At 41.6% G+C, this 23,901-nt stretch overlaps 2 protein-coding genes across 15 annotated transcripts in view; one reads left to right on the plus strand and one right to left on the minus strand.

Annotated features, from left to right (window-relative positions):
* TLR6 (toll like receptor 6) overlaps window positions 1-15,844 on the minus strand; it is a 40,980-nt gene extending 25,136 nt beyond the window's left edge. For 2 of the 8 annotated variants that reach the window (XR_009494754.1, XM_010806061.4), the window contains exon 1: window positions 15,720-15,844. The gene's annotated coding sequence lies outside the window, so the exon portion shown is untranslated. 8 annotated transcript variants of the gene reach the window in all.
* A 94-nt stretch (window positions 15,845-15,938) lies between these two features.
* FAM114A1 (family with sequence similarity 114 member A1) overlaps window positions 15,939-23,901 on the plus strand; it is a 64,832-nt gene continuing 56,869 nt past the window's right edge. For 2 of the 7 annotated variants that reach the window (XM_005207899.5, XM_002688202.7), the window contains exon 1: window positions 15,939-16,013. The gene's annotated coding sequence lies outside the window, so the exon portion shown is untranslated. Of the gene's footprint in view, window positions 16,014-21,276; window positions 21,353-21,867; window positions 21,980-22,003; window positions 22,099-23,901 lie in introns of all 7 variants that reach the window. The other 5 variants (XM_059887856.1, XM_024993536.2, XM_005207897.5 and 2 more) reach the window with 5 other exon arrangements.

The following is a 23,901-nucleotide window of genomic DNA, read 5'->3' on the forward strand; positions in this document are numbered from 1 at the left end:
CAGCTTTAGCATCAGTCCTTCCAATGAACACCCAGGACTGATCTCCTTTGGGATGGACTGGTTGGATCTCCTTGCAGTCCAAGGGACTCTCAAGAGTCTTCTCCAACACCACAGTTCAAAAGCATCGATTCTTCGGCGCTCAGCTTTCTTCACAGTCCAACTCTCACATCCAAACATGACCACCGGAAAAACCATAGCCTTGACTAGACGGACCTTTGTTGACAAAGTAATGTCTCTGCTTTTTAATATGCTATCTAGGTTATAGATGTTAATAATATATCAATATCAGTTCATCAATTATAATAAACAGACCACTAATGAAAAATGTTATAATAGGGAAAATTGTGTCGTGTGAAAAAAGGGATATTTGGGAATTCTCTATTTACTCAAATTTTCTATAAATCAAAAACTGCTCTAAAAAATAAAGTCCAGTAATTTAAAAAAAAAAAAGAGAGAGAAGAAAAGAAGTCAATAGAAACTGTCCCCGAAGAAGCATACGCACTGATTTGCTTGACAAAGACTTTAAATCAATTGTCTTAAAAGTTAACTACATGACCATGGTCTCTTTTCACTGGACTCAGAATACTTTATTTCTCTTTCAAAGGACAGTCCTCTTATCCCCTCAAAATGTTTTACTGGTCAGTTTAATCATCTAAAATTATTCAAAAGGGTAAACAAGGAGCTACTGCCAGAAACTACAGACATTCTTTTTTTTTTTTTTTTTCAGAAACTACAGATATTCTTGAGTCTACATCAGTATTCAATTTGGTACTGCTTCAGCCATCTGCTGTAACCAGAGATACCACCCCCCATGGGTGAAGGGTTAACAAATCCATTTCTCTCCTTATTCATGGACTAATCTGGTCTTTTTTCTGAAAACCTGAAACATGGGGAATGTCAGCTGGGTTCTCAGAAAAAAGCACTTCTGGTAAAGATGACTATTTAAGGGACTCCCCTGGTGGTCCAGGGTATAAAACCCTATACTCCCAATGCAGGGGGCACAGGTTCAATCCCTGGTCATGGAACTAAGATCCCACAAAGCACAACTGATGTGGCACAACAAAGACCCAGCAAGGCCAATGCAAGTAATTTAAAAAATATGACCACTGAACACTAAATAGCATCCAGGCTGAAAAAACTGTGTATGAACTATAAATACCACGTAGGAAACCTGAGCTCTGTTTCCTCTCCTGTATCTTTCTTAGTAAAGTGGGACCAAGTGTGGCCTGGGCTTCCCAGGAGGCACTACTGGTTAAGAACCCACCTGCCAATGCAGGAGATTTAAGAGATACAGGTTGCATCCCTGGGTGTGGTAGATGCCCTGGAGAAGGAAATGGCAACCCATTCCAGTATTCTTGCCTAGAAAATCCCACGGACAGAGAAGCCTGAAGGGTTACAGTCCATAAGGTCACAACGAGTTGGACATGACTGAATCGATGCAGCACGCACGCAAGTGTGGCCTATTGGAGTCTGTGCATCTGAATTTTGAGATGAGCCTGAGAGGTCCTCCAGGTGAGTGTTACAGATCCATGCCAACAGTGGGCTAGATCTTCAGATGCTCAACTCAATTTGGCTAAAGCAATATGAAATGAAAAGGATGGGGAGGAAGGTGGTTGACAAGTCCCTGAGGCCTGATTGGAAGGCCCATCCACCAGCAGCTTGACCCCTAAATGTCTATGGCATATGACTGGGGGTGAATCCTTTTATAAGGGTAGATGAAAATGTGAGAAATCAGAGTTGGACCATAAAGAAGACTGAGCGCTGAAGAATTGATGCTTTCTAATTGTGGTGGTGGAGAAGACTCTTGAAAGTCCCTTGGACTTTAAGGAGATCAAACCAGTCAATCATAAAGGAAATCAACCCTGAATAGTCATTGGAACAATTTATGCTGAAGCTGAAGCTCCAATACTTTGACCACCTGATGCAAAGAGCTGACTCACTGGAAAAGACCCTAATGCTGGGAAAGATTGAAGGCAAGAAGAGAAGGGGGTGACAAAGGATGAGATGGTTAGATAGCATCACCAACTCAAGGGATGTGAATTTGAACAAATTCCAAGAGATAGTGGAGGACAGAAGAGCCTGGTGTACTGAAGTCTATGACGTCCCCAAGAGTCAGACATGACTTAGTGACTGAACAACAACAGATGAAGATAAGAATGAGGCCACATTTATGTTACAAGAAAGAACTACTTACACTAACTCCATGAACTGGACTTCACCAAAACCAGCTGTAGCTGGCCTGGCAGAGATAATGCTATGCTGTGTGGAGCCATTTGAGAAGATACAGTTAATACAGGCCAACCTGGCATTGATGACTAGCTGAGGGGTGGAGGCAGACACACCAGCCCATAGACCCCCTGACTGTGACTGAGACAGAGGGGTAACTAAAGTTAGGCCAAAGGTCAAGCAAGAAGCCAATCCTAGCAATTCAGACACACTCTTGAGTCTGTGCCACTCCAGCTCTGATCTGCATAGAAAAACACCTCTGGGCACCCACAGGGAACAAGAGTTGGCCAGGACAGACCAGGCCCCACAGCCACCTATCTCCCACAGCAGCGTCCTGAGAGCAGTGGTGGCAGTTGTGATGGCCACAGAGCAGCCTCCTACAGCTACACTAGAATGCCCACACCACAGCTGCCTGGAACCACCTACAGGCAGAGGTTAGCAGTGCCTTCACAGACCCACAAGGGGCAGCTGATATAACACACACACTCTGCTCTTTCCATTCACAGGAACATGTTTTTAGTTATAGGATCTTATTTTCAGACATAATTCCCATACAAATAGGTATGGGTTTTTCCAACTCACATTAGACCAGAAGCACCAAATTCAGAGAGGCAGGATTTGGCACTTGATAATCTGGGATCATCAAATTCCTACAGTTGACATGCTGATAAAACAGGAGATGATAGAGAAATATTAAAAAGTATATTGAAGGAATCAGAAGGCACGTCAGAATAAAGTGGGTGCATATAAAAGAGAACAGTCTTCCCAGAGCCCAGAAAGTCTCACCCTACTACAGTGGATGACAGACATTGCCTCTCATGACAATGGTACAGAGTGAATGAGAAAAGATGACCTGGTTGAGAAGAGGCAGGTGTATGACCCCATGGACTCAATATTTGCTACCAGGACAAAGGGCTAGAACTGCAAAGCTTCCTCAATCCCATTTAGGGTCTGATCTCCACACAAAAAGCATCTAGGAGGCCCCAGGGGACCAGAGCAGGCAACCACATTTCTTAAGTAGGATCCTGTGTAGCTAGTATGACTGAGAACAGATTTTGACCACTTGTCGTTCAGTTTTATTAACAGAAAGACCTACTGTTCATTACTGGAGGGTATACTGGACATTGCAAAATAGTTAAGAGATGAGTAGTTTCAATAAGTCATACTTTGGAAGAGTAAAAACTCTTCTTGGTTGGGGAAATTTCATTACAAACTGGCACACAGCAGTGAAAAGTCCCTCCCTGCTCCTTCAACACAGCATTTCCCAACTGCCCATCAGTGCAGTCATAGTTCTGTCTACAAAATAAACTTTTAAAGTCACTTTTTAAAATGTTCTAAATATTCTCTGGATCAAGAAAACCACATTTTCAACTATAAACGTTAAAAATGGTGAGAGTCAACAGGGTGATGGGCACTTGCTCTAGCCACCATCTCTTGCCCTAAATCCCCAAAACGATGAAATACACACAGATATAAAATCAGAAAGGGAAGTGTTTAGGGGAACTGAAACCAAGAGAAGTCTCTGAAATCCACAAGCAGATCGAACTATGACAGACAATACCAGCCTTCCAGAGATGTCTACTTCCTAATCCCAGGATTTGTAAATATGCTGTTACATGGAAAGGGGGATTTAAAGCTGCAGGTAGCATTAAGGTTGCTAATCAGTAGATCTTAAAATTTACACGAGTGGGCCCAATGCAATCACAAGTATCTTTAGAAGTGGAAGACGGAGGCAGAAGAGGTCGGAGTGATGTGATATGAGAAGGACATGACCTTCCTTGAGGAAGGGGGCCATGAGCCAAAGTATGCAGGCAGCCTCTAGAAGCTCAAAAGGCAAGTAAGTGGATTCTCCCCCAGAGCCTCCAGAAGCAATGCAGACTTGCCAACACCTTAACTTAAACCCAACAAGACCAACGTTGGACTGCTAGCCTACAGAACTGTAAAATGATAAAGTGTGCTTTTTAAGCTACTAAATTTGTGGTAATTTCTTACAGCAGCACAATAAAATTAATACAGACTAGCTTGGTCCACCCCTCCAACAAGCAGGCTGTGAAAACAGATCAACAAGCAGTTATACATAAGCATCCCTGGTGGCTCAGATGGTAAAGAATCCGCCTGCGATGCAGGAGACCCAGTTTCAACCCCTGAGTCAGGAAGATCCCCTGGAGAAAAGAATGGCTACCTTTCCTTGCCTGGAGAATCCCATGGTCAGAGGAGCCTGGAAGGCTACAGTCCTTGGGGTCACAAAGAGTCGGACTGAGGGACTATTATCTAACTATCACTCACAATTTGGGTTGCACAAACAAGAAGCATGACACTTCCACAAGTAAACACTGTGACAGAAAGGAACCAAACACAAACTATGAGAGACATTAACACCCAAGGAGACAGAGATAAAAGAGAAAAACAGGCATCTGTAACAGACAGGTATCCTCAGAGAGACAAAACTCTAAAAAAGAATGGAGTAGGAATCATGAACATTAAAAACGTAATAACTGAAATGGAAGACTTACCGGATGAGTTGAACTGCAGAGTAGCACTGCTAATGTAAGAAGGAGTAAGAGAGAAGACCAAGGAGAGGCATTTTCCCAAAATACAGTCCAAGAAGCCAAAGAGATTAAATATACGAAAGAAATGCTAAAAAATTGTGGAAAACAGACCCACCATATTACTAAAGGATAGACTCCATGCTCTGAAAAAAGAAACTGACTCGAATAAATTGGGAATCAAAAAGGAGCACTTTGAAAAGAAAGTACAAAGTGTATTGCTAAGTCCTAATACAGATTGAAGGACATTTCACTAACAATCTGAAATTTAAATTGCCAGTGTTAACAAGGGGTTAGTGGATGGTGGAGGGAGAGGGAGAAAGTGGACCAAAAGCATGTTACAATCCTTGCCTGACTAAGAAGAAGCTATATATACCAAGTAACTCAATATTCTGTTAGAAAAATATATAAGTTTAAGTATGTATATTATAAAATTAAGAGTAATTATTATAAAATACAAATAAAAAAGATACACTCCAACTATTTGGTAGCAGGGAAAAGATCAGATATGAGAAACCCTATTCAATCTCGCTCTGTGCTGAAGAAATAACACACAATGATTAATTCAGATGTTTTGGGTTTGTAACATGACTTATTGTTAGCAAATCCATGACAATAACACAGCAATGGATTAAAGGAAAAAAAGATGAGCATCTCCATAGACATTAAAAATTCACTTGATAAAATTCAGCATTCATCTTTGACTAAAAACATGTTAATTAAAGTATACATGCAAAAGACACTTCTAAAACTTGATAAAGACTATATCAAGTATCTGACTTAAACCAATATCCTACTCCCAAAGCATTTCCATGAAGGTCAATGTATCTGACTTAAACCAATATCCTACTCCCAAAGTATTTCCATGAAGCTCAATGTCAAGGATGCCCACTACTTCTTAAAACTGTTTATTCACTTCTCTGTCTGCACCGGGTCTTGGTTGCTGCATGCAGGATCTTTAGTTGTGGCACGTGAACTCTTCAGTCGCTGAAGGAAGAGGCTGAAATCTCAGTCACTGGGCCACCAGAGAAGTCCCTCAAGGATCCCCACTATTGTTTAACACTGTTCTATAAGTTCTAGCCATTGTAATCAAGCAGGAATATTGGAATGGAGGAAATAAAATTATCATTATTTTTAATTATATGATTGTCACTGTGGAAAATCCAAGACAAGTAAAACCTGTTGGAACCAGTAAAAGAGAACAATACAGGGGCCAGTACAAAATAAATTATTTTTTAAAAATCTGTCCAAAAGTAGCAAGCAGATTGTCAAATAAATTATGGTATCTCCATACAATTAAATACTACTGTGTGGCCTTTAAAAATAATGAAAATCCAGCTCCATGGAAAACTGCTCACTATATATATATGACAAAAGTAGTTTACTTATAAAATGTATAGCAGTTAATATATACACATATATATGGAAAAATATAAGATACATCTCAAGATATTAACAGTGGTGATTTCTGCATGGTAAAATTTTAAGAGGGGTTTATTTTCCTTTTAGTCGTTCCCTGTATCTTTCAAATTTTGGACGTTTAAAATTAAGGACAGCACATTATTCGCTCAGAAAATTTACCTCTTCAAAATCAACAGTGAATAATATGACCAATGTCCAATTTCACAAAAATTAAAAATCATATTAAATAAAAAAATATATAACATCTAAATGAAACTTGTGATATTAGACTGAATCTTATTTTAGACAGATCTGCTGTAAAAGTTACCTGAGTGACAAGTGGAGACAGGATTTTAAGAGGCACCAGGCATTAGAGTCTGTTAAGACATAAATGCTAACTTTTATAATGTTATATGGATACATTAGGAAAATGTACTTCTTTTAGAGAGACAGAATGAAGCATTTAGAGATGAAACATTAGCATGCCTATAATTTATGATATTTAAGTATGAAAAGATACAGTGAATCAAATGGGATTTTTTTCTTAAATATTTTTTTAAAAGGCATGATTATTTTCACCTACCAAATTGGGGAAATTCAAAAATATAATACCCAAGGTTGGCAGGTGGGACTAAAATGAGAACTCTCATTTAATTCTGGCAGGAATGAAGAATTAGTACAACTTTTCTGAAAAGCAACTTGGTCACATAGATAAATTCCTTAAAAATATGCTTACCTTTATTTTAGCAATTCTACTTCTCAAAATTTCTTCTAAAGAAATATACATAAAAATATTACTATGAGGATGCTCATCAGGATGAAAAACTGAAAAAAAAAATCATAATGACTAAAAGTATAGAAAATTGTTTAATCAGTTATGTACACCCATACTATGGAACAATATATGCAGCCATAAATACTGCACTTTGTGGGGGAAAGTCTACAAAATAATGTTAAATGAATAAAAGAATACAAAATTCTGTGCATAGTAGGACTCTAGTTTTGTTAAATATGATTAAAATCTAACATATACACAACGCCTGGGGGGAAAAAGAACGGAAAGAAATAAAATGCTAATAGTGATTATCTCTAGATCTCTTAAATCATAGATGAATTTAATTTTTTCTTGTAACTTTTGTATATTTCCAAAATTTCTAATTTTGAACATCTTTTATAACGTGAAAGACTTGTCTGAAAATATAGCTAATATTAAAGAAACACACCTGTATTATTTGTGTGGGAAAAGAGAGAGAGGGAGGGAGAATTTCTTCCTCGTGATAGATAATTGACATCTCTGAATGAGAACCCACTCAAAGGTCTCTGGATGGTGTCTGTGTTCAGGGAACTGAAACACAGCCAATATGTGGGAAAGTTGATCGGCTTCCCTTATATTACCCTGCCTCCAAAACACAAAGATTCCTCCCAGATCATTTATACCCTCATGTGGTTCCTAGTGTTTACATTTAAGCCAAGAGTTTCTCTAAAAAAGAAAGGGGAAAAAAGTGAGACGAAAGAACAGATTAGAGAGCTCACAGCTTTTTTTTTTTAAGGAAGTGAAAGAGACAAAAGGTTAAAAAAAATTTTTTTTTCTTTAATGCATCAAATGAAAGATGGGGGGAGACAGATGCAAGACGCTCTGTATCAAGAAAAAAAAGTAGATAAGATCTATGAAAATCAAAACTATGAAAAATGAAAGACCAGAAAAACTTGAGATTCCATAATCAAATCAACAAATATGCAAGAGAAATATTGTTTTATTTGTCAAAGTTTGGGTGAGAAAGTTGAATAAGGCAAGTTCTGGGCCGGTCACTGCCACTTCCTTCATTTAATAACTGTTTATTCTGAGTGAAGTACGCGCCAGCCCTGCCCCAGACCGTCAATGCTGGGGCGTACAAATACGAATAGCACAAGTTCGATCCCTGCTTTCAAATGCGTATAAATAAGTGACAGACACAAATAAATGATTCCAGACCGTGTTACAGCGAGAATCAAACACTCATGTCTAGTATAAAAACATATCACATGCGATAGGATAGGTGTCATGGAACTAGGAAAACGTGAAAAGACAGAATGTAGTAGACAAAAACGGAAGAAAGCAATAACATCAGTTAGCTTTTTTTCCCTTAAATATGACAAGTGCTAGTTATTTCTGTATCTTTCAAGATAGCCATATCTTCGTCTTTCTTGTATAACAGAAAGAACGTTTGCAACATTAAAAAAAAAAAAAAATCACCTTAAAAGCATTTTGCAAAAACTTGACCTATTTCCTATACAACCGCTAGCATTTTCTTGTTTATTTGAAGTAATTATGCCATAATTTGTAAAAGCCACAAAAGCCTTCTTACTTACCAAGATTTCTTTCTCAGAAGGAGAGAAAATAACTTCTAAAGGTACGGAAAAAGAGCTTGACAAAACGCAAGTCCTTAGTCTAAATAAAGCAGTATCGTAGAAACGGTTTTGCGCCATCTGTCGGACTTTACTGTAATTACTCCTGCACACGAATTTCCCTTCCAAGGTCCTGAGCAAAGCACATGGATCAGTAGGTTTTTCTGAGCTACAGACTTAAAGAGTAATCAAAATTTTAAATTTATATCATCACCCATCTGATAACAATGTCAATGTGAAGAAAAATGTTTTTCTAAGAGAATATTTATCTGTAAGAGTTTGCAACCTGAGTGTTAAATTGTCACCACAGTAGAAAGTTATTCAACTTAGCCTGTTTTATCATCATATTTAATATTTTTAAAATAATTGCAACTACCATGATTAAGCAATTTTGGAGCATTATTTTAGCGACCTGGGAGACTAAAATAAAATAAGCTTAGTTTCCAGAACTGTTTTTTTAAAAATCAGCTTTTAAGAAAGTTTAATAGTTAGCACATCTGGGGGAAATTGCATTCTGTTTCTCTATGTTCTGACCAACATTTGGTATGGCTAGATGTTTTCATTTTTAATTCCAGAAAAATAAGTAATAGTGAGATCCTGCAAGACTAATTAAAAATTAATTTTCTAAAGGCCATTTAGAATAATTTAGAGCAATATAAAAAAAGGTTGATGATACAAAAAGAGGATGTCTAGTTCAGGCATCCAGGATACCTTATTTCCAAGACGCTCCCTTAAATGAGGTTCTGTAAGGAACTGAACACGTGAGTTAAATAGTTATTCTATAATTAATCCCAGTCTTTGGCATTATTTCCCATCATTAAAAAAATAAGTTAAGACCCTACTGTCTGATCCACAACAAAGTTGGACATCAGGGTAAGAACCACTTCTGCTTTCAGCAGGAAAGGAAAGGCCAGCTTCTCGAGATTCATTCTTACTCATCAAACATAACGGGAAGCCTTTGCAGGCCGGGGGAGGATCAGCAAGGAGTGGCTGGATCTCTGCTAAATGAGCAGAAGAGATGGCTAGAGAGGAGTGGGTCTCTGACCCTTGGAAACCAGCTTTGTGAAACAGAGGAGAAAGGAACCAGCGATGGGTTTGAGGGAATTTCAAAGAACATGGGCCTTTAAGAAATACGCACACACACATCACTGCTGATGTGGCCGCATCACATGGTGACAAAATGTTTGTAAGGTTTGGTCACAAATGATCCTTAGGGCATTGCCTAATAACACCGGTTTCCGGGAACAAGGAGACTATCCTTGTGAGGCTATTACGATTCTGAGAAATGTCTTTAAGGAGATGACAAAACCCACAAAATTCAGGTGATATGGAAGATGGAAGTGGAACAAACAGACAATGCTGGGCAGAAGTCCTCCCAAGGCTGTGCCCTAGCTGTGTGGCCCTGGGCAAATGACTTAACCCCAAAGACTCCATTTGTTCATTCATAAGATGGGAGTGCTTATGAGTTTTTCAGACTTTCCTGGTGGCTCAGCCATTAAAGAATCAGCCTGCAATGCGGGAGAACTGAGTTCGATGCCTGGGTTGGGAAGATCCCCTGGAAGAGGGAATGGCAACCCACTCCAGTATTCTTGCCTAAGAACCCCACGGACAGAGAAGCCTGGCGGCCATGGTCCATGGGGTCATGAAGAGTTGGACACGACTGAGCGACTAACACTTATGAGTTTTAGGCAAGACAATAATAAAAAGTGGCTGAAATAGTGATTGTCCAAGAAGACAAGTCATTATAGTAAAGAGTTTTGGAATTCTATGCAAGTCTTACATTTTTTATGCTGAGGTGGAAAGACTTCAGGATATACTGTTAAATGAAGAAAAGCAAAGAAAAGAATAGGAGAGTGTGACAGCATTTACATAAAATCTGGTCCCTCAGACACCTGCATAGGTTATCTTTTTGCCAGGAGCAAGACATACACAAAGGAGACACACACACACACACACACACACACACAGAAAAGGAACAGACCAGGTGAAAACAGAGGCAGAGATTAGAAGTCTGCAGCCATAGCCAAAGAATGTCCGGAACCACCAGAAGCTAGCAGCCCTGTCAGCACCTTGATTTTGGATTTCAAGCATCCCAAAGTGTGAAAGAATCAATTTCTCTTGTTTTAAACCACCAATTTGCGGGAATATTTTATGGCAGCCACAGGCATCTAACACAAGGGTCAACATAGTTATGCTAACATCTGCATAAAAATCTTTTTTTTCTGCTGCTGCTGCTAAGTCGCTTCAGTCGTGTCCGACTCTGTGTGACCCCATAGACGGCAGCCCACCAGGCTCCCCCGTCCCTGGGATTCTCCAGGCAAGAACACTGGAGTGGGTTGCCATTTCCTTCTCCAATGCATGAAAAGTGAAAAGTGAAAGTGAAGTCGCTCAGACGGGTCCGACTCCTCGAGACTCCATGGACTGTAGCCCACCAGGCTCCTCCGTCCATGGGATTGTCCAGGCAAGAGTACCAAAGTGGGTTGCCATTGCCTTTTTTTCTGAGGGGATATTTAAAAAGCTGTTACCTTTGAGCAGAAGAACCAAGGGAGGGAGATATTTTTACTCATTCTTTTATACTCTTCTGTCCTGTTTTAGTGTCTTTGCTATGTACATGCATTACTTTTATTTTTAAAAAACAAAATAGCATTATAGCAGGATAAGTAAAATAGTCTAAAGCCAGCAAATATACTGTCCACATACAGAAGCAAAGCACTACTTTAGTGATTTTTGCTCTTTAAAAAAAACTTTCTCTAAAATCAATATATAAATATCACCTACCAACAGCTTGGAAATAAATTATATGAAAATGATCAATATCATAAAATATACAAACCACTAGAAATAAAACTGATAATTCAAATATTAATATTAAAACCAAAATCTGCTGAATTTTTTTTAAAGCCACATTCCAAGAGAAACATGCAACACAAAGGTTACTTTTAGAAATATATAAAAAGTTCCCATAAATCCATATTAAAATGACTAACAAACCCAATCAGGGGTGGTGGAATTGCAAAGGATATAAACAAATGGATAACCTTCAGCTGAGAGACACCATTTACACCCCTTTGAGGGAAAAAATTAAAATATCTATGATATCCCCTTCGAACTGTGTGGTGCTGGAGAAGAGTCTTGAGAGTCCCTTTGGACAGCAAGGAGATCAAACCAGTCAATCCTAAAGGAAATCAATTCTGAGTTTTCATTGGAAGGACTGATGCTGAAGCTGAAGTTTCAATATTTTGGCCACCTGATGCAAAAAGCGGACTCATTGGAAGAGACCCTGATGCTGAGAAAGACTGAGAGCAGGAGGAGAAGGGGATGACAGAAGACGAGATGGTTGGATGGCATCCCCGACTCAATGGACATGAGTTTGAGCAAACTCCAAGAGATAATAAAGGACAGGGAACCCCGGTGTGCTGCAGTCCATGAGGTCACAAAGAGTCGGACACAACTGAGCGACTGAACAACAACAAACATAATACCCCCAATGTTGGTCAGAATGTGAGGAAACAGGAGCTCTCACATATGTCCAGAGATCCTGACTTAAACAGTCTGGGATGGAGTCGGCCATCAGTACTATTTTGAAAATTCTTCAGGTGATTCTACTCCAACCCAGTGAGGATCGGAGACCCTGAGATCTAAATGCCAGACTCTGCTCTTTACACCAGAAATCCTTGAAAGAGTTGTTTCACTCACTGTCTCTAATTATTCTCCTCCCATTCTCTCAAACCCACTCAATGCAAGTAGCCTTCCCTTCAGCTCCAGAGAAACAACCCTTGTGAAGGTCACCAATGACCACACTGCCAATCCCAAAGGTCAAGTCTCAACTTTCATCGTAACTACCAGCAGCATTTAACACAGTTAGAGGGATATGAGAAGTTTTCTTACTTGATTGCTGGAGGAATCAGGCATCCTGACTTCAGACTATACACAAAGCCACAGTAATCAAAATGGTATGATACTGGCACAAAAACAGAAATAGAAGTCAATGGGACAGAATAGAAAGCCCATAAATAAACGGACACACCTATGGTCAATGAATCTATGACAAAGGAGGCAAAACTATACAATGGAAAAAACCAATCTCTTCAATAAACGGTGCTGGAAAAACTGAACAGCTATATGTAAGGAATAGGAAATTAGAACATTCTTTAACACCATACACAAAAATAAACTCAAAATGGATTAAAAACCTATATGTAAGACCAGATACTATAAAATTATTAGAAGAAAACATAAGCAGAACACTCTTTACATAAATAGAGGCAGTATCTTTTTCAAGCTGTCTCCTAGAGTGATGGAAATAAAAACAAAAATTAACAAATGGGACCTAATTAAACTCAAAAGTGTTTACACAGCAAAGGAAACCATAAACAAAATGAAATGACAACATACAGAATGGGAGAAAATATTTGCAACCAACAAGGGATTAGTCTCTAAAATTTACAAACAACTAATGAGGCTCACTGTGAAAAAACCTGAGCGCCGAAGAATTGATGCTTTTGAACTGTGGTGTTGGAGAAGACTCTCAAGAGTCCCTTGGACTGCAAGGAGATCCAACCAGTCCATCCTAAAAGAGATCAGTCCTGGGTGTTCATTGGAAGGACTGATGCTGAAGCTGAAGCTCCAGTACTTTGGCCACATGCTGTGAAGAGTTGACTCATTGGAAAAGACTGATGCTGGGAGGGATTGGGGGCAGGAGGAGAAGGGGACGACAGAGGATGAGATGGCTGGATGGCATCACTGACTCGATGGACGTGAGTTTGAATGAACTCCGGGAGTTGGCGATGGACAGGGAGGCCTGGCGTGCTGCGATTCATGGGATTGCAAAGAGTCAGACAAGACTGAGCGACTGAACTGAACTGAACTGAATGAGGCTCAATTAAAATAAATAAATAAGAAGACCTAAACAGACATTTTTCCAAAGAAGACATATAGCTGACCAAGAGATACATGAAAAGACATTCAACATTGCTAATTATTAGAGAAATGCAAATCAATACTATAACTAGATGTCATCTCACATCAGTCAGTATGCTGCTGCCGCTAAGTCACTTCAGTCGTGTCCGACTCTGTGCAACCCCATAGACGGCAGCCCACCAGGCTCACCGTCCCTGGGATTCTCCAGGCAAGAGCACTGGAGTGGGTTGCCATTTCCTTCTCCAATGCATGAAAGTGAAAAGTGAAAGTGAAGTCACTCAGTCCTATCCTACTCCTAGCGACCCCATGGACTGCCGCCTACCAGGCCCCTCCGTCCATGGGATTTTCCAGGCAAGAGTACTGGAGTGGGTTGCCATTGCCTTCTCCCAATAGCCATCATCAAAAAATCTACAAAGAATAAATGCTGGAGGAGGTGTGGAGAAAAGGGAACCCTCCTACACTGTTGGTAGGAATGTAAATTGGTACAGTCACTATGGAGAACTATAGGGACGTTCCTTAAAAAACTAAAAGCAAAACTTAAAAACTAAAACTAGAACTATCATAGATCCAACAATCCCATTCCTGGACATGTATCTGGAGAAAAACATGGTTTGAAAGGCTACATGCACCCCAATGTTCATTGCAACCTTGTTTACAATAGTCAAGACATGGAAGCAACCTAAATGTCTACAGATGACTGGATAAAGAAAATGTGGTACATATACAATGGAATATTACTCAGCCATTAAAAAGAATGAAATAATGCTATTTGCAGCAACGTAGATGGACCTAGACATCATCATACTAAGTGAAGTCAGACAAAGAAAGACAAATACAGTGGTGCTTATATGTAAAATCTTTTAAAAATTGTACAAATGAACTTTTTTTTACAAAACAGAAAGATTCACAGACTTTGAGAACAAACTTATTGTTGTGGGCGGCGGGGAGGAGGGGGATAGATTAGGAGTTTGGGATTGATCTATATAAAATAGATAACCAACCAGGAATTATTGTATAGCACAGGGAACTGTGCTCAGTATTCTGTAATAACCTGAATGGGAAAGAATTTGAAAAAGAATAGATACATGAATGTGTATAATTGAATCCCTTTGCTATACACCTGAAACTAACATGAGATTGTTAACTGACTATACTCCAGTATAAAATAAAAATAAAAATTTAAATTAAAAAAACGGGTGGGGAGTGGAATGCGTGATTGGGCTGTTGCCTTTCAGCAGGGTAGAGAGGGGCAGGTTTGGCAAAGGAACTTGCTGTGCCCTGTGCTAAGTCGCTTCAGTTACGTCCGACTCTTTGCGACCCTGTGGACTACAGCCTGCCAGGCTCCTCTGTCCATGGAACTTTCCAGGCAAGAATACTGGAGTGGGTCCGGTTGCCATGCCCTCCTCCAGGGCATTTTCCGGACCCAAGGATCCAACCGGTATCTCTAATGTCTCCTGCATCAGCAGGTGGGTTCTTTGACCCAAGGCACACATAAGTCACAGTCACGGTGTCTGTGGTACACCAAAACACACCTGGAATACAGTCTGCTAACACCACTGAAGAACTCAGAAAAAAATTACTGCTTTCAAAATTAAAATCTCCTTTTTATATAAAAATATACTATATATTCACAAGAATAGGTTTATACTGTACATGCGCTGTTCTAAGTTTCCCCTGCCCTCTCTTAATATTCGGCTATGGTCCGCCTTCCTTCCATATCAACAAACTGGACTTAGAGTTGTAATTTCTAACGACCACAGCATACCTGGTCGTTTCAAGTTACTAAAAATTACTTTACCAATCTTTTGTTGGGAGGACAGTTTATTTCCGGGTTGTTTTCTCTGGCATAAACAATCACAGTCAACATCCTTGGACATACATGTGTGCACATTTGACTGTTTATTTAGTACACATTGGCAGACGTGGAATTCCTGGGCCAATGCTAACACATTTGAATTTTGATCCACGTTTCCAAACTGGCCTTCTAGAAAGTGTTTTTATTCGGTTGACTGGTTTTAAATCAGATGACACTCTTAAAAACAGGGTAAGGGAAAGCTATTTAAAGCACCATGGTGGGGGGGGGGCGGTGGCGGAGGAGTGGGATCGAAAACTCTTACTTGAACTTGAGCAACCCCTTCCTGGTTTAACTGCGCAGTTTCCTGGGCGCTTTTAAAGGAAGCAAAGGCAACAGGAGAGCCCCAAGATCCGCCCCGGGCGGGGGTGGGCGCCCCTCCAGCTCACCAGGCGGCACGAAGTTCGGAAAAACCAAGTTTCCGATGGTTGGTCGGAAGTGCGGCCGGGACCCCCCTCCTCGAACCCAGCAGCCTGGGTGAGGGTGTGCCCGGACCTCCGCCGCGCTCCGGGCCGGGATGGGGCCACGGGGGCGGGGCCCTGGTGGGGCCGCGGGGCGGGGCAGCTCGGCCAGCCCGCCCTGTCCCCCTCCCAGCCCGCCCTCCGGCCGCGTCCCCGCCAGCCCTGCCGACGTGGCGGGGCGGGACCCGGAGGCGCTCCCGCGCGCACTCGGCCGCCTGAGCGGTAAGAGCCCCGGGCACCTCTCGCCTTCACCCCCTTCCCCGGGCGGGCGCGGGGGCGGGGGAATGCGGGGACAGCTGCCGCGGGGTGATGGGGAGACCCTGCCGTCTCTGTTTATCCCGTTCGGTTCCCCGAGTCGGCAGGGGCTGGGCACCGGGCACAGGATCGGAGGGAACGGCCCTGGAGGTGAAGGTCCGGGCAGGCGCGGGCGGCGCGGCCGAGGGCCCCGCGTGGGTGCGGGCGTGTGAGTGTGTGTGTGTGAGTGTGTGTCGCTCCAGGTCCACGCTCATGCACACACCCACACGCCCGCACTCCTGCTCTGCCCCCTCGGCCGGCGTGAACCTCTGCGGAGCCTGTCTTGTGCTCCTGAAGTATTCGGTCCCAGCACAAAGCAAGTCTGAAAAAGTTTCCCCCAGGTCCCAGGTCCCAGTGAGAGGCAGGCTGCGGGGTCTCCGCAGCGGCGGGCACAGGGGAAGCAAGCCCCATCCCGGGGTTCGCCAGCCCTTGGCCTGGAAAAGCCGAGCTCCGGCCTTGCCCTCCCACCCAAGCTCATCATCCATCATCTCTCCCGCTGCAGACGCCGGCACTGCCGGCGCTTCCACCCCAGCTAGCACCCTGAGCCAGCAGCACCTCTATTCACAGCCCCCAGGTTGAGCCCCACTCCCCACCTCAACGCCCCCACCCGCCGGCCCAGTCGCTCGTCTTCTTCCCTGGAGCCAGGCTTTTCTAACCATCTCAGATCAGGCGTCTGAACTTCACTGCCCTTTCCTGGAGTAGGAAGAACTCTCTGCATGAACTGTCAGGGTGATCTCTCTGTCCTTCGATGCCATCAGTTCTCATCCTAAACGTCTTGAGAGGGTCAAGCGGGTGGCTTTTAAAATCAATGTCTCGAACTCCAGAAGACGTCGTCCACCCTGAGAAAACTAAGTAGGCAGGCTTTCTCCTCAGAGCCTTCTCTGCCCTCGTTTCCTCCCTTGCCCCTTCCCCACCTCACCTGTGTCCATTCCCTGCCTTTCCTTCCTTTGCTAAGCTCAGGAAAAAATCTGATAAACTCCTTAGGGCATAAGTTCTAAGCAAAAGAAGGGAACTTTGAGGGTGGGATCTGAGGCTTCTTGGAGCCAGTGCAGAAGGAATTTGAGGGTGGGAAGGAGCCTTGCTGATTCTCACAGATTCAGACATTATTAGACCAGGTTTACATCACACATTGTTTCTCTTTAATCAATATCAAACAATATATTTCAGTTCAGTAAATACTAGAGTGTCGGAAAACAAGCTAGGTGCTTGTTGGTCACAGTTCTGGAGGAGAGACAAATAAATGTCTATTTTTAAAAAATGATACAGAAATAAATACTCCTTAAAAATGCCATAGAAGTCTATGCAATGTATCTTCTAAAACATTGGAAGGAGTGGGGCAAATTTGGGAAGATTTCAAAGTAGAAAGTAACATTGTTGTTCAGCCCCTGAGTCATGTCAGACTCTGCCATCCCATGAACTACAGTGCACCAGGCTTCCCTGTCCTTTACTGTCTCCTGGAGTTTGCTCAAACTCATGTCCATTGAGTTGATGAAAGTGATTCTAGACATTGAGAAAAAAAAACAAAAACAGGACTTTGCCAGGCAGTTGGAGGCAGGGCATCCTGGTCAGAAAACCCAGCATGAGCAAAGGTGGAGATGTTTATGAGCTGCCTGGGCAGTGATGGAAAATGTGCTGTCTGGTGAGTTGAGAGTTCCAGGAGGCTTACAGAGAAAGTGGAGCTGGACTATGAGGGGCCCCAGATGCCATGCAAAGGTGTTTAAACCTCATGTTTTTTAAACAGGGGAGCAAATAGGTCCTTATTCGTGTTTCATAAAATTACCTGGCAGACGTGTGGAAGCCAACTGGAGGAAAAAGAGTCTGGGCTCTGGGAACACATATTTGTCAAGTACCATTGGAACTCTTGCAACCTGGTTAAGATCCTGTCATCCACAGTTTTTGTTCCTGGTCTTTCACTGACGGACACTTTTTAAATTTGGAGGCAGTGATCTCACACAGGGCATTTATTGTATTACCAACTTCTTATTTTGCCAAGTGAGACCATTTAACAAATCCCTGCACTCCAATACTATTTCATAAAATGAAAGATGTTTTAATACCAAGAAAAGCATGAAGGTTAAACTTGAAGATGAAGGCAGTCCTTTACGTTGAATAAATTTAGACTGATGAAACACTCTCTATCTTGTCCTCATTTTTCTGTCATCACAGGCCGGTCCCAGTCCTACAGTCTGTTATTGGGGAACAAAGTATGCAGATCGTTATGTCCACCCTTACTCTCCAGAGGAGGAAGTGAGGAAGCCCAACGAGAATGAGTGGGCTGTATACCCGCAGAGAGATAGATCAGAGCACAACTCTTTGCACCTCAGCATCCATCCCTCCCATCCCTTGATATTCCTCCATGTGGCTGTTGGCCCAGCCACATAGCATCCGTTCTGCGTGTCTAGATTCATTCCTAGCACATGCTCTTTTCCCATCAGGCCTTAATAACTGTCAAAGCCTCTTTCCAGGTCTCCCTTGTATGAGATCAGTCTAGTTCAGGTACTTCTTTACCTGCTGTGATGTGCTGTTTACATCATCATTTAACCATTTCGTGTTAGAGGCAGTAGTTTCCTGGACCTTCACTGACCAGGAATCAGATGGAAACAGATTATTCGTTTTCTGAAGGATGTCTTCCGTTTTAAACTTATTTTTGGAGCCATGAAATTGTTGCTCCAATACCTAGCATAGTTCTGGGAGCATTTTAGGTGATGAATGAATTGACTCACGAAAAACTAACTTATATTCCCAGCCCACAAAGGCTTCTTTATATGCCACTCTTCCTCTTCTTGGAGTTTACTGAAGAAACTTCCTTGTTTCTGTGGGTTGAGGCTCCCTAGCATCAAAGCCACAGGACACGGCTGTAATGGTCAACATTCCAAACCATAAATCAGGGCGAGTTTAAATCCGACTGCTTCTGGGGCACCCAGGCAGAGATGGGGGCCAACCCAGGACACACAGTGTGCATCCTGGCCACCCACAGTCCCTACATAGGAACAGCTGTGTCTTAGAACACACAGTTTGTAATGACTTCAGGTGGAAGGGCACTGTTTTAAAAATGACTACCTCTCTCCTGTCATAACATCCAGAGTAGACCAAGGTCTACCAGAATAAAAAAGATCTGGACGAAGCTTTCTTTTTTTGGTTTAGATTCAGGGAAAATATGGACTTGTAACAGAAAAGTTCACATACAATTAGAAGCTAAAGTAGGGCTGACCATTTTGATTATTTGAAAAGATGTAAAAATATAGTCTTCCTGAAATAAATTGTCCATAAATGTCTCCTAACAGTATTGGTTCAACTCCTTACAGCTGAATGTCACGTGTATTTCTGAAGGAATGGCTTCATGTTGATAATTGGATACAGAGTAGCCACAGGGAAGACAGGTTTTGTTGCAGTCATTTTTCCACAGTTGAGGGGACCTGACCTAAGGCAGTTTGGCCATCAGAGATGGGTGAAAGTGGTAGGCTCCTCTGTGCAACTGTAGAACCACAATCCACTCTCAGAAGTTCCGCCACACACTCCTATTTACGTTAGCAACCAGGCTCAAATAGAGCCTGACAAGAACAAGCTGTATATTTGAAGATCTAGCTCTCTGTCTTTTTAGTCCTTGGGTGAGGATGGCCCTGGAGGCAGGACTCAGCTAACCCTGTAATCAGGCTTTGATGTATTCTTGCAATGAGTAGAAGAACTAGAAAAACTCTACGGCGAAGCTCAGTAGCTCCTGGATTCAGTATAATCTTTGCCCTGGAAATGGAAGAGCAGAAAGTACCTGTACAGAATTTCTTGCCAATCCACTTTAAGCACCATTTCCATTTTATCAGTGAAAAATACTTTTAATAGTGTATTGTGTTAGTTGCTCAGTCATGTCCACCTCTTTGTGACCCCATGGATTGTAGCCCCCCCATGGTCCTCTGTCCATGGATCCTCCAGGCAAGAAACCTGGAGTGGGTAGACATTCCCTTCTCCAGGGAATCTTCCCAACCCAGGGTTCGAACCTGGGTCTCCTGCATTGCAGGCAGATTCTTTGCCATCTGAGCCACTGGGGAAGCTTTTAATAGTACCCCCTGATAAATAGTGTTCAGAGAGAGGGATGGTTGAACCCTCTCACGAGGTGAACAGTCCATTACAGAATCTGAAATGGTAACTAAAGACCTTGAAAAGTATATTCCTTAATAGGACATTTAAAATGTTAACCAGCCACCCCCAGAGCATAAAATAAAACTAATCCATGTAGATGTTCCATGGTATGTGCTGAAATATTTTAGCACTAGGAACAGTATCACAACAATTTAAGGTGAAGCAGATATAAAATGTTTCTAATGCTTTTTATTCACCCATAAATGTTTATTATAACCAGGTTTATTCTCATGTTCCTGCTGATAGAGAAGTGAAATAGTTTGAAACTTCTTAATAATCCAGATTAATAATAAGGTTTTTCAAATTATCTTACAAAGAAATTAAAACATCCGTGCCTTTGACTAAATGTTGATGAACACAAAAAGGGGAATCTAAGTGATGTCCAAGTATGTGCTCAATCTCCTTATGTTCGTGCTCCTAGGACCCAGGTGAGGATAAGGGTAAATTAGGAGAACTCTAGGCCATGGCAGTGAAGGAATGTCCTAGACCATGGGTCAGCAAACATTTTTTATACAGGGCCAGATAGTAACTATTTTGGGCTTTGCAATTTGGGGGGCCACGTGGTCTCTCTCGCCACTCTTCACCTCTGCTGTTGTACTCGAGAACCCACAGACGTTATATAAACAAGTGAGCATGTCTGTGTTCCAATAAAACTTTGTTTACCAAAACAGAGGGAAGGCAAATTTAGGCACCTGGCTGTAGTTTGCCAACCTCTGTCCAGGCCAGTCCTGACTGGTTTTCACAAAAATTTTATAAGCTTCCACATGACAATAGCTTTTCAATTACCCTCCCTCAATCTCATCCCTCTCCCATAAACCACAGTAACAATCCCTTTTCTGCAGGGTAGCCAGAATCACTCTTTACTCCTTTAACTAGGCATTGACCATACTTACTGACAGACCATTTCCAACCTTGAATACCCGAAACTTAACGTATCAGCCAAAGGGGAGGATGCATTCTTTGCCTTTCCCATCTGCAGACTTGTTTATAGTTGTGTTATCAGAGAATTCAAGTATTTTTGTTTAAAAAGAGACATTCTAACCCAGTTATCTTGTAGGTGAAGGAACAGAGGAAAGACAATATGGGTCATTTGAAACCACTTGCTGTAAGATAGCTCCTGAGTAGCGAATGAGGTAAAGGCATTTGCTGCTTACTTTCATTTCAAATTACACTTTAATTTTAAATCTTCCCCCAAATATTAATATAACTCAATACACATGTTTGTTGAGTTTCCTACAGTGTTCAAGAAACCATGTTAAGTGCTGTATAAAATACGAAGACAAAATAAGGAAGACTCTTGTCTTCATATAGTATTTACAACATATTAGGATAACACTCAAACGACTCTAATCAAAGATGATTGTAACCATCCGAACTGAGATAGATGCAAAGCACTCTGAGAGTTCAGAGGAAGAAAAATTATATCCAGTTAGGAGGAACAAAATATAGAGGAGACAGTTACTCTAAATGGGCCTTAAATTTGTTAAAACAACATACTGAACCAACAGCCACCTGACAGTCTTTTGTGAATGTAATATATTCACAGAATTGTATAGCCATTACCACTGTTCAGTTTTAGGACATTTTGGTCACCCACAAAAGAAATCCACATCCATTAGCAGTCATTACTCATCCCCTCTCCTTTCAGCCACTGAAAGTAAAAGTGAAGTCGCTCAGTCGTGTCCGACTCTTTGTGACCCCGTGGACTGTAGCTCACCAGGCTCCTCTGTCCGTGAGATTCTCCAGGCAAGAATCCTGGAGTAAGTTGCCATTTCCTTCTCCAGGGGATCTTCCCAACCCAGGGATCGAACTCAGGTCTCCCGCATTGCAGACAGCCACTAGAAGCCACTAATTTACTTTCTGCCTTTGTGGAATGGAGGTAGGTATTGGAGAGTCACACATAGAAGTGTGTAAAACTGTGAGAAAGGAGTAAGATTCACCAAGGGAGAGATAAAAGAAAATAGCTGGACAATTTAAGGAACAACTGTTTGAAGGGTCAAGAAGGTTGGCAGGTGCACGTGAATTGTAAGTTGGCCACCGTCATCACATGGCCAGTATGTGAGATGGCTTCCCACATACTGTGGTTTTAACAGTGACCAGAGATTTGACCAATTGGTAAACACCGAGGTCAACAAAAATACCCACTGATTAGCCTGCAACTTGGTTTCCTATGTAGTGAGGTCATTATCTCTTTTTTAGACTACTGAAATTATCAGGCTTCCCAGGTGGTTCAATGATAAAGAATCTGCCTGCGATGCAGGAGACGTGAGTTCAACTCCTGGTCAGGAAGATCCCCAGGAGGAAGGCATGACAACCCACTCCAATATTCTTGCCTGTAGAATCCCATGGACAGAGGAGCATGGTAGGCTGTAAAGACTTGACATGACTGATTCGATTGAAAGTACACACATGCACGCAAACACAAGGAAATTATCACCTTGAACTATTTTCTGAATATATGTTATCCAATAAGGTAGCCATTAGCCACACATGTCTATATAAATTTAAGTTAAAATTATTTAAAATTAAATTTAAAAATTAGTTCCTCCGTTGCACCAGCCACATTTCAAGTATCTGATAGCTATATGTGACTCTTAGCTACCATATTTGCCATCATGAATACAGAACATTTCATCATCACTGAAAGTTCTATTGACCTTCACTGTTGTACATGGTAGCAATAATTCACAAGCTTCATAAAGAGGTTTCTGTTTCGTGTGTTATTTTGTAATGGCTCCATTCCTCATTTGGCTTAATATGTCACTTCTTTATTCCATTTCATCCTTGTGTTTCCCCATCTAAACTATTCACCAAAGAAAGCTCAGACCTTCATGGGCTGGTACCCAACAAGGCACACTTCTGTGTATGTATGTTTTTTTTCAATTTGAATTTCTGACCAAATTGCAATACTAAATGTCAAGCATTTTTAAATAAGCTCTCAGGTATTTTCCATGCTTATTCTTATGGCTACAAATATAATTAAGTCATATGAAGTAAATACTTTCACAGATACAGATAATACTCTTAGTTCCTATATGTATATTTCCTCATGCCAGGTGAAAGATCCATGAAAGTTTAAAGATAGCACTGTAGGTCTGTATTAGTTCCTACTGCTACTGCAACAAAGTACAACCAACATAGTGATTTATAGCAATACAAATGTATTCTCTTAGAGTTCTAGAGTCTGAAGGGAGAATGTTTTCCTTGACTTTTCAACATCTAGTGGCCACCTGTGTTCCTTGTGGTCTGTGGTCTGTCCCTTCATCTTCTGAGTGCATCACTCCAATCTGCTTCTGTCATCACATTAGCTTTTCCTCTTTGCAGTCAGATCTCCCTCTGCCTTGCTCTGATAAGGACACTTGTGATTTCAATTAAGACCCATGCAGGTAATCCAAGATTCTTAATTGAATCATATCTTCAAAGTCCTTTTGGCCATACAAAGTAACATTCACAAGGTGAACATGGATGGAACCTGTGTCTCCTGCATCTCCTGCATTGCAGGCAGATTCTTGACAACTGAGCCACCTGGGAAGCCTGATAATTTCATTAGTCTAAAATAAAGATATAAGGACCTCACTGCATAGGAAGCCAAGTCACATTCCAAGGATTATGACATGGATATTTTGCGGGGCCATTATTCGGCCAACACAGAGGTTGCATAAAGTTTCTTCTTGGTAGCAAA

This window comes from Bos taurus, chromosome 6, assembly GCF_002263795.3.
Source record: "Bos taurus isolate L1 Dominette 01449 registration number 42190680 breed Hereford chromosome 6, ARS-UCD2.0, whole genome shotgun sequence".
Taxonomy (NCBI): Eukaryota; Metazoa; Chordata; class Mammalia; order Artiodactyla; family Bovidae; genus Bos; species Bos taurus.